The sequence below is a fragment of the Gorilla gorilla genome, chromosome 18 (genome assembly GCF_029281585.2).
Source record: "Gorilla gorilla gorilla isolate KB3781 chromosome 18, NHGRI_mGorGor1-v2.1_pri, whole genome shotgun sequence".
In the NCBI taxonomy this organism is placed as follows: domain Eukaryota; kingdom Metazoa; phylum Chordata; class Mammalia; order Primates; family Hominidae; genus Gorilla; species Gorilla gorilla.
The window spans coordinates 116,913,786-116,931,965 of record NC_073242.2 but is presented as its reverse complement, the minus strand read 5'-3'; the positions used below and the strand labels follow the sequence as shown (position 1 = coordinate 116,931,965).

The following is an 18,180-nucleotide window of genomic DNA, read 5'->3' as shown; positions in this document are numbered from 1 at the left end:
GATCATTCCCTCTAGCATTGGACACTTCTCTAACCACATGTATTTGGTTGAATAGGGTCCCCAAAATCCATGTCCTTCTCAGAACCTCAGAATGTGACTTCATTTGGAAACAGGGTCTTTGCAGGTGTCGTTAGTTGAGATGAGGTTATACCGGGGCCAGGAGGGCCCTAGTTCAATGACTGGTGTGCATAGAAGAAGAGGAGAGGGACAGGCAGAAACACACAGAGGAGAAAGTCAGGGGACTGACAACAGGGAGGCTGGTGATGATGGAGGCAGACACTGAGTTCGTAAAGCTGCGAGCCAAGGAAAGCTGGGGACTGCCACCAACAGCCAGAAGTTGACAAGCCTTCAGAGGGGGCTCTGCCCCGCTGGCACCCTGACTTTGGAGTTCCGGCCTCCAGAACTGGGAGAATACATTTCTGTTGCAGCAGCCACAGGAGGCCAATATACCACCTGACGCCATGGCCTTTCTGGACGGGGACCCACGAATGAAGAATTTGGGAAAATCGGACACTCTGCAGCAATGCAGGGTGGGATTCGGAGGATTTCCCACATGACAGCAGGGTCCTGGGAGGGTTGGGTTGGAAATTAGAATCCAGACAACAAGCCTGGATTTGGCCTCGGATTCTTGGGGCGAGAATCTAAAAGCAGATTTTCCCACTTTCGGTTGACTTTTCCTCCACTCTGAGATGAAGGGTTTGGCCTGGGAAGGGAGTTCTCAAAAGGTAGCGCATGAACCAGCAGCGGCAGCAGCTCCTGAGGGTACTGTTGAAAATGCAGATGCCTGTGCTCCCCCGAGCCCCTTTGAAGCAGCATCATCAGAGATGCAGCCTGGAAATCTGCATTTTCACAAAGTCCCTGGTGATTTGAGAGCATGCACGTGTGTTATGCACTGACCTGGAAGAGGTTCAGCGTTTAGTGATAAATGAGTCTCTACAAATGTAAACACAGTCTCACTCCCTGGAAACACTCCCTGGAAAAGGGGAGCAGATGTGCCGCACCTTAACCTGGAAACCGAGCCCTTGGGAGTAAGGGCATGAGGTTGTAGCTGGGATCCTAGTACAATAAGGTGATTTTGGCACCCACTTTACAAAGAGCTTAAGCAAGACCCCTATAAGGCGAAGAGTATCGCCCAAATGTGTCAGGGCATTTGGCCTCTGATTCCCAATTACGGGAAAGCAGTTTAAGTATTTAAGCAGTTATGTGTTTCTTTCCTTTATCTGGGACTGAGCTATGAAAACCTCCATGTGGATATGCTTAAAGAGATACCCTGATTAGGAGGGAGGAGAGGAAAGAAATCCCTTGTTACATTAGAATAACAATTTCAGCTGCCGTGCCAAGCAAATCTGAGAAGGCATTTTTTAAACATAGATTCATTATTCAGGAAAAGAGAGTTAATAAACAAAACACAAAGCCTGAACTCAACTGGAATCTAAAAGCCAAGTTGAACTTTCTTTTTCTAGCACAGGTTATGATGTTATCTCATTCATTTATTTCATTCCTGGATTAACGTGGTTTTACTCAGTCTTAATCTTTACTAGATTTTTCCACCTCAGGTGGGAAAAAGTGGATTTTTCATACCTTTTGAATTTTATAGGTAGAGAAAGAAATCATAAAGAAACAGATTAACATATTGGACTATGTAAAATCCTTTTATGAATCCATCACAAAATTAGAAAGTAAACAACAAATTGGGGAAAATGTTTCCAACATCCGTGAAAGATGGTCTGACTTTCTCATTGGCCTTTGGAAGGCTAAGAGACCTATTGTAATGAAGGGATAAGGCAAATCACTGTCCTTAAAATGCAGATGACACTTGAAAATCAGGAAGATAAAGTCGATCACCCTAAGAGGTGAAGGGAAAAAAGTACTATCAAGCAATTTATAAAAGAAGAAATCCCACTGGCCAACTAACATAGAAAACTAATCATCTACAATAACAAGAAAACACACAGAGACACAGATGTTCTTTCTTTTTTGTCTGCCAAATTGGCTAAGTTTTTAAAAATTATGGTATTCAATAGGAAACGTTTGAGAAAAGTACTCTTATCATATATTGATGGTAAAATTGTAAATTGTTACAATCTTTTTGGAGGGCAATTTGGCAAAGGGTATCAAATGCCTTAAAAAAGTGCATGTCTTCAAAAATAATCATATTTGTAGGAATTGGTTCAAAGGAAATACTCAGAGGTTCTGCAAATATTTACAGATAGAGAGATAGATAGATTTATTACAACGTTAAATGTGTGTGTGTGTGTCCTAAAAATGGCAATTACATAAATAATTAGTAACCAGTAATTGGGCAAATAAAGGATGGGCCATATCCACAAATAAATGCTTTGTATGGTGAGAAATTATGTTCTTAAAATATTTAGCTGGGCGTGGTGGCTCACGCCTGTAATCTCAGCCCTTTGGGAAGCCAAGGTGGGTGGATCACTTGAGGCCAGGAGTTTGAGACCAGCCTAGGCAACATAGTGAGACCCCTGCCTCTAAAAGAAAGAAAAAAATATTTAAAGTTGTAAGAAGTGTTTGCAAAACATAATTATAGGACAAACAGGTTACGAGGAAGTACGTGTGTCATGATTTAAAAATTAAGTGTTTTATTTGGTGGTCTAGAAAAAGTATGACCATTTGAAATAAATTCAAGTGTAAATAATAACAACCTTTGACTTTACAGATACGCTGAGGTTATTTGCGGAAGGCGGGACGGAGGCGACTGAACCATCACTGCCGCGTCTGATTTTTGTTTCAGTTTAAGTGCTTGACTGTGGTTTCCAAATCTCCTACAATGAACATGTGGGGTTTTTCAAAAAAACAAATATGTGAAATCTTCCTCTGTCTAGTTCCTTCGCCTTTACTTTTCTCGATGGTTTGTGAGCTAAGGTGGGCTTTCTACATGGACTTGGAATATTTGAGGAAAGATGGGGCAAGGAAATAAGAAATAATTGCTGCTTTGTGGCAGAATAAACTGTGAAGGCCCCCTCCTGGCCTGCTTCACCTCAACAGGCCATGGACCCTGGCACCCAGCAGCCTACAGACAGAAAAGCCTCTTGGGAGGTCCAGGCTCTGCTCCACCCTCCCCACAGCAGCTGCCGTCACAGCTACACCTCTGTTTATCTGCTTGATGTATGCGGTGTTGTGGAAATACATTTGAACGAAGGGCTCTGTGGATTTCAGTGGTTTGAGATGTTGTTGCTCTGGAACATGAACCCATCTTTGATCCACCAAGGAGCACGGGCTGGCTCTCTTAGACTTGATGTTGAAAGGTCGAGAATCTAGAACCCCAAATCAAGACATGGAAGAATTCAAGTACAAGGCCGCATTTATTGAGCGGGTGCTGGCCCTGTCCTTTATGAATAGCAGCTTTTTCAATTTTCACAATAGTCCTAGGGAATAGGCACTCTGATTATGCCTACTTTACAGAGGAAGAAACTGAGGCCCAGGTAACATAAATGGCAGAACCAGGACTGGAACTGAAGGCTGACTTCAGAGTCCCTGTTCTTAACGGGTCTAAGACTCATGCGAATCTGTGGGACCCAGGACCTCTGAGGGCAAGGGTGGAGAGGCTGCCACTGGTCCCCGGAGGAGTGGATGATGTCACCTGGGGGTGGATGGGTGGCTGAACTTGGGATCACTGGGTCATGCCCTGGAATTATGAGTTGGAGTGCTTCCTGGAAAGAGATGGACACCTGTTCGGATATAGTGGATAGAATGGCAGCCTCTAGAAAGATATGTCCATGTCCTAAACCTAGAACCCGTGAAGCTGACCTTATTTGGATAAAGAATCTTTGCAGATGTAATGAAATTAAGAATCTCAAGATGAGATCATCCCAGGTTATCCAGGCAGCCACTAAACCCGATGATCAGAGACACACAGAGAGAAGACCAGGAGAGCATGCCAGGAAGACAGAGCCCAGACTGGAGCGATGCACCACGTGCCAAGGGGCGCCAGCAGCCAACAGATGCTGGAAGAGGGAAAAGGCGTCCAGAGGGAGCACGGCTCTGCCCACACCCTGATTTGAGACTTCTGCTCTCCAGAACCGGGAGAGAATAAATTTCTATTGTTTTGAGCTCCCTTGGTTTTTGGTGGTTACAGCAGCCACGGGAGACTCATACCTAATAACGAGACCCAATAAGGCCGTTCTTGTACCTATTTGTGTTTCTCTGAACAAGGTTGTTCCAGCTCTTGGTGTCAGGGGAGAAAGCCTATGTCAGATGATGCCAGGCGGGACACTTCACTGTGCAGGAATCCACAGGTCTGTGCCTCTCTGAGCCCTGGCAGGGAGCTAGAAATAGCTCAGGCGCAGCACCCTTTTTTGGTTAATGGACTGGGCTTGCAGTGCCTGCCACTTAAACAGCTACGCCAGGCGGGCGGCTGCAGGGAGCTCAGCTCCTTCCCTCCCTGCCCCTCCTTATCATGATGGATTGCCTCTCAGGAGTGAGATGGAAACTTAAAATGCTTCGCTCTGCACAGCTCCGGGCAATGCCTGGCTGCTTTTCCTCGCAAATTCAGGGTCATAAACTTTTAAAAATAGGCACAGGGCTGCCAGTCTCATTAAAAGAGGCTCTGATTTATTGAGATGCATGGGCATCGTTTTCAGATAGTTCTGGAACTTTTTGGAAAGATCCTACTTATGACCATTGTGAGTTTGCCCTCAGTCCTCCTTCTCCTCCTTGGAAGTTAGTTTTCTTCCCCGCAGGAGCAAAAAAGAAGCCAGCAGCCTTGAGGACTTTCTGGATACCCTCAGAGGAAGCAAACATCTGGTGCTCTATAAATGCTTCCCTAATGGTTTGAGCTGAAGAAGTAAAAACCACTCTTCTGAATGGCTTAGAGGAGCCAGTTGGATTGATGAGAAAGCAGCCGTGTCCAGTTATGTTTTTACTGAGCGTGTCAGGATGAAAACCTTCTGCAAACGGGGATTTTCCCCAAAAAAAGGTGGTGGGTGGGGTGGGGTGGGGGTGGACATGTGGCACCCATAGAGCCCTGTTGTTAAAAGTATATTTAGCCAATTTTGTTTGGATAATGGTGGAAGATAAAATTTGCCAGGGACCCGGCTGACCTCTTTACAGCTGAAATCAGATCCATTAATCTGAGTGCAAAATACAGAGGGGGCTTCCCTACTGATCACATTGTTCTTTCTTTTATCCAGGCAACAAACAATGAAGGTAGGTATCACGTATAATCCCGCTAAAGAAAAATGCCTGTTAAATGTTGAATACAACTCCCTTTTAGTACTTTTTTTTCTGTTTTGTATAGTGTGTGTACTTAAAATCTGTATTGTACATGGCTATTTGTAACCCTTCATCCCACTCAATATACTGTGAACATTTTAACATGCATTAAGTATTTTATGGCCTCATTGTAAATGAATAGTTTTCCATCATAGAAAGGTATCCAAATTCATTTAACCAGTCCCCGTTGTGGCATATTTGCTATAATAATCTGATAAAGCACTGAGGTTTTGTTCTAGGGGTTGAGCAAGAGGTAGATTCTGTTTCCTATAAATTCTTTTTCTCTGAGTACACAGGCCACGTCGGATGCCAGTTTTTGTCTTCCTGCTGGGATTAGATGTGGTAGACAGGGAATGTTTCCTCACCAGCGTGGTGAGTTAAAGGCTGTCATTTCAGACCCTTCCAGGCAGGGGCTGGAGCATGCTGATGACAGAGAGAGACATGGAATTCTTCCAACAGCCTGTGGGTCCCTAGGAAGCTGGAACATTCTTTGTCTGATTAGAGGAGAATGGCATTTCTGAAAGTGGGTTTTGTGGGTGCATAAAAAGCCCAAAAAAGGGTCTGTTCTGGAAAGCTGGCCATCAGAACCTTCCCTTGATGTGATGGAGTATATCAAAGAATCACATTTGGGTGCCACTAACAGAACCCCCCGACCTCACCCCACCCCCACCAATTGGTGGCTTGAACACAGTTGGTACGTGTTTTTTTTTTCTCAAGTGTTGAGAAATCCTAAGGCTGCAGTAAATAGCATTGGTTCAATACAATGCTGTCAGAGTCGAGATCTTTTCCATTTTCTCTAACTTTCTTTTATTCTTACCTCATGGTGGCAAGATGGCGGCGACATCTCCACCAGTGCATCCCTGCTCCAGGTGGAAAGACGGGAATAAGTGAGGGTCAAATGAACAGATTCTGTTTGACTCTAGGGGCAATGATGCATACAGCCAGTTGGCTCTAATGGCGTCACATGATTATACCTATTTGCAAGGGAGATTGGGAAATGTAGTTTTTTAGATGCCCATTAAAACTTGGCTCTGTTAATAAGAAATAAGGGAAGAATAAATGTTGTGTGGATAACCAATAATTTCAGCGATGTGAAGCAAGCTGAGAATTGTTTCGAAAATGGACAGGCTGGGTATGGTGGCTCACACCACCTGTAATCCCAGTAATCTGGGAGGCTAAGGCAGGAGGGCTGCTTGAGCCCAGGAGTTTGAGACCAGCCAGGGCAACATAGCAAGACCCCATCTCTACAAAAAGAATTAAAAAATTAGCTGGGCATGGTGGCACATGTCTGTAGTCCCAGCTACTTGGGAGACTGAGGTGGGAGAATCGCTTGAGCCCAGGAGGTTGAGGCTGCTGTGAGCTGAGATTGCACCACTGCACTCCAGCCTGGGTGACAGAGCAAGACCCTGTCTCAAACAAAAAAAGAAAAGAGTCAGACATTTAAAGGGTAGACTACAGAAGCAAAGTAATTCGCCAATCTGAAAATAAATGTTTTATTCACAGCATTGCCTCTAAATACAAACCACTGTGTCATCCTCAGGGTGCTTTAGATGGCTTTCTGTAGACTTCAACCACATTAGGGGACAGTTGGTGACCAAAGAAAGAACGTCTGATTACCACTGGCATTGCTTAGTTTAAACAGTCTAAAATCAGTTCTGTAGAGGCAGACCATGATATAAGGATCCACATGTGGATGGCTTATCAAGGAAGAAAGACTTCCCAGAGAGATGAGTGAGGGAGCAGTGGAAGCAGGACAGAGAAGGAAAAGCTGAGCAGTTGCCATTTCAGGCAGGGTCCCAGCCGGACCCTTTTTCGGCAGCATTGCTCACTGTTCTTAAGAGAAGGCTGCTGGGGCTTTATTGGCCCTGCCCTCGTCAGTCACTGGCCAGGGCCACTCAGGAGGGTCTCAAGGTCCGAGGAGCCTCCTCTGCATCTACGAGTGAAGCAGCCCCTGTAGCTCAAGAACAGGACTTCAAGGAGAGTCACAGGTGCAGGTCACCAGAAGCAAAGCACACAGAAGATGGGGGAAGTGGGGATGGATAAATAGAGGTAGCAACAGGGAGGACATTGTCTCAGAAATACTCTGGGTTATTTCCAATGACTTTTGCTGCAATGAACATCTTTGTATGCAAATCAATTTTCACATTTATGATTTTTTCCCTAATAAATTCCTAGAAATAAAGTTCCTGGATCAAAATCTATAAATTACTCTCATGGCCTCTAGAAACATGTAAAACACGCAACAATTTCTATTCTCCTCTCCGACATTGTGTATTAACATTGAAAAAAGTATTTGCCAAACTAATCAATGAAAAAAATACCGTTCTGTGTTTATTACATGTGTGACTTGGATTATTGGTGGGAAGGGAAAGTTTTCTTCTATGCTGTCAATTTCCATGTTTTCCTTTATTGAATTGCCCATTTGAGGCGATGACTCAATTTTCTATGTGAGTTCATGATTTAGCTTATTAACAGCACTGCAGATGCTGATCAGAGTCCTTTTACCCTGCCTAAGGTCTGTCCTCCCACTGAGGGGTCCTGGTGGCCGGGGCTCTGAGTGAGTGGGCTGCCTGCCCTGTTTGCAGACATTACACTCAGGGCCAGGAGAGACAGTGATCATCTGTCACCTGTGTTTCACCTGAGCTTCAGAAACCCTGCAGACCTGGGGTCCAGCCTGCAGTAAAAAGCGGGTCACTGGCCATGTGTGGTGGCTCACACCTGTAATCCCAGCACTTTGGGAGGCTGAGGTGGGCAGATTACTTGAGGTCAGGGGTCCAAGACCAGCCTGGCAAACATGGTGAATGCTGTCTCTACTAAAAACACAAAAATCAGCTGGGCATGGTGGCGGGCACCTGTGACCCCAGCTACTCGGGAGGCTGAGGCAGGAGAATCAGTTGAACCCAGGAGGTGGAAGTTTCAGTGAGCCAATATCGCACCACCTCACTCCAGCCTGGGTGACAGAGTGAGACTCTGTCTCAAAAATGAAAGAAAGTTTTTAAAAATAAAAGCAGGTCACTGTTTTACTGGTTGCAAAACAAAAATCCCACACGTGATCAAGAGGCTGCCCGTGTGCATGTGTATGTGTGCACACGTACATGAGTGTGATTTTTACATCAGACCGACCTGGTTTTCCATTCTACATCTATCACGTGCTAGCAGTGTGGTCCTGGAGAAGCTCCTTCACTGCCCCGAGTCTCAGTTTCCTCAGCTGCGAAATGGGAGAAGCACAGTGCAATGCTGTGTGGATTCCATGAGCTGATGAAGACAAAGCTCCTGGCAGGCAGGAACCGTTTCAACCGTGTTAGCGGCCATGGCTACAAGCAGCCCTTAGTCCTGGAGGGGCCCGTGTGCCCAGAGTCCTGGTCTGTAGCTATAACTTGCCCTTCAAGGGGCTTCTAAAGTCTCTGTGTCTTCAGGAACCCACTGAGCATCCCTGACACAGGCTTTTTGTAGCCAAATAATAAATGGCATCTCAGAACAAAACAAAACAACATTAGGCCGGGCGCGGTGGCTCACACCTGTAATCCCAGCCCCTTGGGAGGCCGAGGCAGGTGGGTTCTGCACCCCAGCAATTCCACTCCCCAGTGTGCACCCAACACACATGCCTGCATATGTTCATGGAAAGTCACACACTAGAACGTTCGGAGCAGCTCTGCTTGCTCACAACCCCAGCATTCAAAATAAACCAAACACCATTCACAGCAGAACAGATAAATCATATGTTCATGCAAATGGATTGCACTAGCATTAAGAACAAATGGTCTATACCTGCGTGCAATGGGAATGAGTCCCTTAAACATCAGGTTGCAGGAAAGAAGCCAGACACAAGAGACCCCATACTGTGCGAGTCCATTTATTTAAATTACAAAACAGGCAAAGCTGGTTGATGGTGTTAGAGGTCGGGTTGTGCTTTGTCTTCAAGGGTAGGTGATGGCGAGAAGGGGCTCAAAGGAAGATCCTTCCCTGTTCCGAGCCTCAGTTTCTTCATCTGTGAAGTGGGAGAAACGCCCTGTGTGGTCAGCGCTGCATGGATCAGGTGGGCTGATGTGCACATCTCCTAGGATGCTGGCCACGTTCTGTTTCTTGGTCTGGGCACTGGCTTCACAGGTGTGTTCAGTTTGTACAAATGCATTGAGCTTATCATATATGCACTTTTCTGCATGTATATCACATGACTTAAGAATTACGAATAAAAAGAACTAAAAGCCCAGAAGAAGGGCTTAAATGATCTCCCTCCCTCTCCGTCAGTCATCCCTGAGACCGTCAGTCATCCCTGAGACCACAGTGACTGGCACCCCAGCTCTGAGCCCCACACTTTCGAGGGCTCTGCTCTGATTGTCTCCAGAGCTTCATTACTCCCTGCAAATATGTGAGTGAGAAGGGAGAAAAAAAGAGAGAGAGAGGGAGACCAAGAGAGAAAAGAAAAGAAAAAAAGATACAGTGATTACCACTGCAGAGCGTGAAACCCCAGTGGAGAGAGAAGCTGATACCACAGGTATCCCTTGTAGATAAAGAACCCCTCAATATGTGTGCAGTGGTATCTCCATGATACCACAGGTATCCCTCAAAAATAAAGAACCTCTCAGTGTGTGTGCAGTGGTATCTCCATGTTACTGAGCTCCGGGGGGAACCCAGAGCCAGGGTGGCCCCAGAAACCACTCAGCTGAACCTTGCTGCCCTTCCAGAGGTCACAAACCTGTGCTTTCACTGCTCCACACAGCGCTGTGGTTCATTTTTAAAAATTAAGTATCAATATTCAAAAATATGAAAATTGCACCTAAAGGTCTAGATACTCAGTTTTGTTTTTTTAATTGTTGTTGTTGTTTGTATGTTTTGAAACACCAGAAAATCCAGCCACACTGGACTTTACTCCTGAAATGCCCTAGAGCCAAGAAGGGGCTCTTTCCCCGCGTTGACCTTGGCTGCCCTTGGTCCCTGTATGATGCTGAGACCCTGTTCTGTATAATTGAGTCTGAGAACTCGGTGAGTGCACTTTCATACATAACCATTCTCACTAATCAGTCCCCGACTGAATACATTTCCTTCAGGCAAACATATTCCAACCCGAGTTATTTGTCCATGGAGATTTGAGTGTGAGACCCCTGATCTTCATAATTGAGACTTGAGAAACACTCTAGGCACACATCTACGCGCTTACACAGGATTACCTGTGAGCCCAGGCCATTTCTTCCCGGGAACACCCCTAGCTCCCTCCTATGCTCTGGCATGCAACATGCCCTCAGCTTTGTCTTCCATCCACCATTCCAGCCACTTCTGACTCTCAGGTGCCAACGGAGGCCGATGCCTGTCCATGAGGAGCAGGCTCCCAAGCTGGCGCAAGAGAGGGGAAGGGCCCCTGTGCTTGTTTCCTGGAGCTACCTTAACAAAGTGCCACCGACTGGGCAGGTTCAACAACAGGAATTCATTGTCTCACATGCTGGAGGCCAGAAGTTCCAGATCCAGGTGTCAGCAGGGCTGCTCCTCCCGAGGCTGCAGTGGGGGAAGGGGTGGTGGGGTGGGGAAAGGGGTGGAGGGGGGGGGGGGGCGGGTAGGGACCGTTCCAGGCTCATTCCCTGGCTTCTGGTGGTTGCTGGTGATTTTTGCATTCCAGGCTTGTGGAAGTGTCACCCCAACCTCTGCCTTCATCTTCACGTGGCTTTCTCCCTGTGTGCATGTCTGTATCCAAATCTCCCCTTTCTATAAGGACACAGTCATATTAGATTACAGACTACTCTACTCTAGTGCAACCTCCTCTTCACCCAACGTTACATCTGCAATGACCCTATTTCCAAATACGGCCAAGTTCTGAGCTGCCGGGGGCTAAGATTTCAACCTATAAATGTTAGAGGGGCAAGATGCAGCCCACACTAGCCCCCATCCCAGCATCAAGGAAGACAACATTCAACCTGGGAGATGGGCAGGAACCAGCTCAGCTTCTGTCCGTCTCCTAGGCTGTGAAAGGTGGACTGTGCTCCAGGCAGCAGCAACAGCACGTGCAAAGGTCCTGAGGATGCAGCAAAGAAAGATGTTCCTTCTGGAATGATGTATGGGGAGGGGACTGAGATGTAAGAGGTAACCAGGACACGTAAGATGAGTGCGCATGTAAGTGTGTCTTGTAAACTCCCAGACACGTTTATATATCCTCAGGGAAAAGCAGTAGAGGGAAAGATCCTCCAGTGTTTCCAGGGACCATCCCTGGGTGGTGTTGGGGCAGCATTCGGGGCTCAGGGGTGGCTGGAGCGGGAGGAAGGGATCACATCTCTCAGTTGCTCCATGGGGCTGTGTATCCTAATGCAGAATGGTCCAAGCTGAGCAATTATGAACACCCCTCAGTTGCTTCATGGGGCTGTGTCTCTCAGTGCAGAACGGTCCAAGCTGAGCAATTATGAAAACTTTTAAAGGCTTATGCAGCAGCCTCTTCCAGAACGCTTCACTTCAGCCCTCCTCGTAAACAGATTGTAAAGGTGCAATCAGCCCAGAGCCCACTCCGCTGTGATAATCTGATGTAAGCCAGGCACTGATTTATATGCACCAGTCCAAACAAACATACCTGTAGACCATCAAACTGGAATTTCTTCCATACTTTCTTCTTATGCATTAAGGAACTGCTTTTGTTTCTCTTTTGCCGGAGGGAAGTGCTGTATTTATTTCACAGAAAGAGAGAAGCAGTGTGCAAGACACTAGGTAAAGGGGCTTGCGGAGGGCTGCAGGCTGGGTAGGGGCTACCATCTCTCTGTAGACAGGGCCAATTCGAAGGGAGAGACTGAAGAAGCCTACTGTCCCGTGTGTGCTTTATTTATATTTAAAAATGACTTGTGTTGTGTGTGTTGTATGCCAGGTGCTATTCTGAGCACTCACAAATAGTATGTCAGAGGCTCTTCCATCCCCATTTCAGAGATGGGTAAACTGAGGCAACAGTGATGTCCAGTTCTCCCCAAATGGAGAGCTGGGTTTTGGTTTCTCTCTGCCTTGTCCTCCCATGCCCCTGAGCTCTTAGGATGTGGATCTAGATGTGCCTTCTTCATCCTGGATGGTTAACATGTCTGACTCAACACACTATTGTATTTCACCTACCTTTCAAGGGCATTGGCGGGAGCTTGATTTCCAGTTCCCACACCTCCTCCTCCCTCTTCCTCTCCAATAACATTCCTGCAATGCTCACGTTGACTACAACATTGGCTGAAATTCCTCACCAGTCCCCAAATCCACTACCTTTGTCATAAGACATTGCAGTTCCCCAGCACCACAAAGACAGAATGTATTTCCCCACCTCTTAACTTTGAGCTCATCATGTGACTTGCTTTGTTCAATAGAACATGGTAGAAGCAGTGGCATGCTCCTTCCCAGCCCAGGCCTTAAGGGTTCCAAGCCCAGGCCTTAAGGGGCCTTGCATACTGCTCTGGTGTGCCTCTGCTATTGCCATGAGAGGAACATACTCAGGTTAGCCAACTGACCCCAGGGGCAGGATGAGCCATACCAGCTGAGCCCAACCTGGATTAGCATGCTGCTAAGATATTGTGGTTGTTTCTTGTGCAGCATTTTATAAGCCATAGGGAACTGCTACAATTTTTATTGTAGGAAATTTGATTATTATAGAATAGAATGAAGAAGACCAAGTCATTTGTAGTTGCATTACCCAGAGAGCATCCCTGAGCATTCTGGTATTTTTTCTTCCGCTGTTTTTCTCTGTGTATGTGTGAATGCAACTGTGAGTTTACAAAATGAAATCCCACTGCATGCATATTTTATGGATGTGCTCATCTCATTAGTCTCCTCCACCACCCCAGCATTTCCACCCTCAGTCATCAACAAGGAATCTCTTGTTGAATTTCTTCAGATGCACCTGCACCCTCAGGACCTTGGCACATGTTGCCTGGCTGCCTGGAGCTCTCTCCTACCTCTTCTTTAGCTGAGTCAATGCCTGCTGGTCTCTCAGGTCTTGCCCACTTGAATGTTGCCTTCCCTGATCCTTTCAGTCTGGGCTGGAGCCCTCCAGTCCTCGGTGTGCCCATAGCTCCCTGTCCCCATGATTTCCTTAATTACCCGCCTTGTGTGTGCCTGGGGACTTGTCCAGATCCTTCTCTAGACTGTGAGCTCTGTGGGGGAAGGGACTATGTCTTGTCCAGCATTCCCCGAGAGGGCAGCCCCTGACACACAGAATGCGTAGGCACACGCTATTTGAGAAGTGGAATTGTGACCTGATAATGTAACATGATATGGATGGAACATGATAAACTGAGCTATTTTTCCTGTCATTAAAGGCCAGCTTGCTTTTCAATGGAAAATTGCCCCGGGCTTTAAGAGATGCCTGGCATTTCATGTGGCTAGAGGGAGATCTTTCTGCCTGTTTTCCTAAGCCAGGGCTTGAGGAATACTTACAGAAAATGATGGGACGCTTTCCCAGATAAGCAGTTCTATGATTGTGCTCTGCTGTCTCCCACTCCCAACCATCCTGGTTGCCAACTCTTGCAGCCTAGAGCACTTTCCTCAGAGTGCTTCCCCTGCTCAATAAACTTCAATTGCTCCCCAGTTCCCGGCAGAGTGTGTAGCCTGACTGATCACTTGGACAGTGGGTAGGAATGGAATCATGGTCAAGGTAGAAGCTGGGAGGAGACAAGATAAGCAGGGCTGTTCCTTGGCTCCTTGTGGTCACTGGCTCCAGGACAGGTCTTTCTTGGGACTGTGCATGCCTGTTGGGACTGAACAGGAAACAAGCCTGTTGTTTCTCTATCAGCAGGGCTGGGAGACCTCCAGAAAGCTGTGGTGAGTGCAGAAATGAGCAGCTGTTCTTCAAGAAGGCTGGCCGCTGCTGAGTCTGAACCAGCGGCCCTGCTATGTGCAGGGTCCTGACCATGATGCAACCAGAACCCTGGTCCGCTCTGGCCTGTGTACTCTGGGCCCCCAGTGCTCCTGCCTCTGACTCTGGGGAGCCACGGACTACCTTGCTTTAGTCTCATCCTTCTTTGTTGTTTACCAGGCAATCCTTTCAACCACGAAGTCTGCCTTCCTGGTGGGTTAGTGCCATCCTGACTCTGTCCTGCTGGAGGGCTTTCCTGGCCACTGCATCTGAAGGAGAGTAGTTGAGTGGGGAGTACTGGGGGCCTGGAGGTCTGGCTAGAATGCCAGCTCTGAGTGTACCTACCGTGTCTCCACCCCTTACTTGGCCTTCCCAGTGGATGCCGGCTCAGTGCTTCTCAAGCTGCCACACGCACACCCAGGATGGAGATGTCACTGAAATGCGGATTCTGATTCTGCAGGTCTGGGGTGGGGCCTGGGACTCTGCATTTCTATCAGGAGGCTGATGTTGCTGGTGCCAGGCCCTGGCCCATTTCCAGCGACCGTGATTTGCACGTCTGGGCTTGAGGGCTTTTCCCCAAACCACACCAGGCTGCTGTGCCAACACCCAGTGCGGCAGGCCTCATGCCATGAGGACCATATAATTCTCAGGCCTCAGGCGGAGAGGAGCATACAGCTCTCGGGAGGTGGCCTGCGAGCACTCCTGCTCCCTCGCCCCTTGGGCAGAGAATTCCAAAGCATGGGCTTTGCACCATTTTCCCATTTCCCTGCAGGAGGGAGCTCTCATCACCCAGTGGGGCAGCCGCATGAAGAACACTCTGCGTGCGGGGCTGCCTTCACCTCTGTGCTCACACCCCAGTCCCCTGGGGTGTCCCCTGCACCTCCCAAATAAACGACTTGTCCTTGAATTCTTGCCTGCTCCTGGAAGAACCCCAAACTCAGATGCTGCTAGGGATTTAACTGTGTCCCCCAACCCCAAATCTCCGTGAATATGACTTTATTTGGAAACAGGGTCCTTGCAGCTGGAATCCAGTTAAGACGAGGTTACACTGTACTAGGAAGGGCCCTCAGCCACTGGCTGGTGTTCTCATAAGAGTTTTGTGGAGGCGAATTCTTAGGGAGTAAGAATGGTTTGGGAATCATGTAAAAGGCTGGGAAGATCTACATGAGCTGACAGAAAAGATGTTCATGCAGGACTCAGCAAGGGAAAAAGGAAGTTGCAGGAAATACATGCATGATGTGACACCATTTCTGGTCAAATAAATACCATGCGGGTGTCTTTCCATATGAATAAAACAGTAGGCAAGGCAGGACACACAGGCACTGTTGAGCAAGCAGGGTGCAGCTGGGGATGAGTGATGCCGAGTGTGCCTCCCTGCTCACTTGACTCACCCCCCTACTGTGTGAATTCATAGAGAGCACGACTCTCCTTACAATTTCCAAATCAATAAGGCTGGGCATGGTGGCTTGCTCCTGTAATCCCAGCACTTTGGAAGGCCAAGGCAGGTGGATCACTTGAGGCCAGGAGTTCGAGACCAGCCCAGTCAACATGGTGAAAACCCATCTCTAGTAAAAATACAAAAAATTAGCCAGGCATGGTGGTGGGCACCTGTAATCCCAGCTATCTGGCAGGCTGAGGCAGGATAATCACTTGAACCCGGGAGGTGGTGGTTGCAATGAGCCAAGATCGTGCCACGGTACTCCAGCCTGGGTGAGAGTGAGACTCTGTCTCAAAAACGAAAAAAAAAGAAAAGAAATCAATAGAAAAATACAAGCGAAAGTGATGACATAGACTTAAAAACCTAATGACACAGTTTCAAATTAGTATATAAAACTAAATTATACTCAGTAACTCATTAATTTAGTAAAGTAGGTGGTAAAACAGCCTACAGAGTGATTCCATTTTTATACCATTTAACGTGTGTGTGTTCATCTGTAAGCATGTATCTATCATCCATCTCTGTTTGTCTTTCAATGATCTATATCTATCTATCTATCTATCTATCTATCTATCTATCTATCTATCTATCCACCTGTCTGTCTGTCTGTACTGATCTAGGGAAGAGAAAGAGCTTGGGATCTGCCTTTGTTCGCTCCCATATCAAAATGGGAACTGTGGTTTTCTGGATTCTTCTTTCAGTGCTTTTCTGCATTTAGATTTGTGCACAACGAGCATCTGGCACTTGTATACTTTTTACAAGCTCTTAGACCCCCCAGCTCCTGGGTGCAGGGGTGTCAGGCACCTCAGCAGGACTGAGAGTGGGAACATGGTCATCCTCTCGGTGCAGCCATCAGGGCAGCCATGGCCACTTAACCCCTGGGGCTTTTTGTGTCCACTGATGAGGGCAGATGCCACTTCTTGGCAAGCAGCTCACCCAGCTCATGCTCTCTCCGTACACAGGCTCAGGGTCCTGGGTCAGAAAGTAGCCTCTCAGTTCCCCCTCCTCCCTGCCAGAGATGGTTGAAGGTGGGGAGGAATGGGGTCTTTTGGGGAGAGCTTGTGGAATGAGAAGAGGATGAAGCTGAGATGGTCAGGGACCTGCCGTGTGGCAGGGGGAGGAAGGAGGAGTAATGGGGGACAGGTGGAGAGGGGATAAAGGAAGAGGATGCCTCCTGCAGCCACACTGGGAGCTGACCCTCTCCACCCATGCTTCATGCACTCAGGCGCTCATCCAGGGATCATCCTGTACCTCAGACTCCACCAAGAACTGTCCAGCCCCAGGGCCTTTGCAAGCACTGGTTGCACTGCCTGGGATGCCCTCTCCCAGCTCACCACGTGGCTGGCTCTTTCTCATTCTTTGGCCTCAGCCCAGTGGCCTTCTCCTCGTCAGAAAGGCCGCCCCGGCCTGCCCTGGCTGGCCGGCCCCTCCCCCACAATGACTCTATGACATCATCATGTTCCTTCTCCTCGGAGCCCTCAGACCCTCTGAAATCCTCTGGTCTGTGTTTTGTTTCCTCCGTCTCTATCTCTCTCCTCACTAGAAGGCAGGCACCAGGAGGGCAAGGACCCGGCCTGTCCAGCTCCCAGCCATAGCTCCAGGGCTGGACGTGCAGTAGATGCTCAACAAGCCTTCTTTCCTCCCACCAGCCTCTCCTTCCCGCAGGGGCGACAGGACTTGGGGGTGTTGATGGGGTCTAAACGACCCAAAGGAAAGGGACGCTGAAGTGGGTGAGCTGGCCTCGCACTGCACTTCCTGCTGGAGTTCAAAGTCAGCCCTGCCCCTGGAACTGCCATGGCCAGTTTAGATTGTTCCAGAATCCCGCTGCAGGCTGTTCAAAAGGCTCCCAGCTGCTATCAGGAAATAGCTCAGGAAGGTCTCCGTTAAACACTAAGAAACTGAGATGCAATCAGCTGGCCTGGAATTCAGGAAAGTGCTGGTTCTGAAATTGAGGACAGAAAGAACATGTCTCGGGGCGAGAAGATGTGAACCTGCCAACCAGCCTGTGTTCTTCTTCCACCTGTCCTGCCACGTGTTCTGCCACGTCCTTGCCTCCTGTCCCGCCAACACCCCAGGAGGTGGCAGATTGGGACCCTGCTCCTTGGGGAAGGGAACGCTCAGTGACTGCTGCCCCCTGCTCGCTGGCGTCCACCCGTAATCTCTCAGTTGTGGTCTCAAAGGCCAAACATGAACCAGGATTTTCCATTATGGTTGCAATTTTGGCTTGTAATTTTATCACTCGAATCTAAATCCACTTCAGAAATGCAATAAACTAATTGTCACTGAATAAACTGAAACTTTTGAAGAGTTTATAAAAGTGATTTAGTGGGAGAAAAAAAGGAAAATAGAAAACAAATGTTGCCCACAGAATTGTTGGCAAAAAGGTAAAAACTCTCTGTTTCTTTTGAAAGCATTCCCTCGTCTGGGAGCAATCCCTGCCCATCGTGGCTTTGGGGCCCAGTCCCTGAGATTGTGTTTGTCTTGGAGCTGGTGGGCTTGATTTCACGTTTGTCCCTGGGAAGCTGATTGAGGCAGCGTCGGCAGTGAGGGCAGGGGTAGGTTGCGTAGAAAATAAATGGCCGCAGATCAGATCCAATCCTTATCCCACAGAATGAACCTTGTTTCCTTGATTAAAAATAATAATAATAACAAAATGAATATTGGGGTTAAGTAAATGTGAGTTAATTACTAAGTTGTGACCACGTTCACAGTT

General features: G+C 47.7%; 1 long non-coding RNA gene across 1 annotated transcript; it reads right to left on the bottom strand.

Moving 5' to 3' along the window:
• Positions 1–9,088: 9,088 nt before the first annotated feature.
• LOC129527396 (uncharacterized) lies at positions 9,089–16,874 on the bottom strand. Its single transcript, XR_008672344.2, has 4 exons — positions 16,719–16,874; positions 13,612–13,931; positions 10,401–10,929; positions 9,089–9,220 (listed from the first exon to the last, which is right to left on the bottom strand). It is a non-coding gene; the product is annotated as an uncharacterized lncRNA (long non-coding RNA).
• Between the last annotated feature and the right edge of the window lie 1,306 nt (positions 16,875–18,180).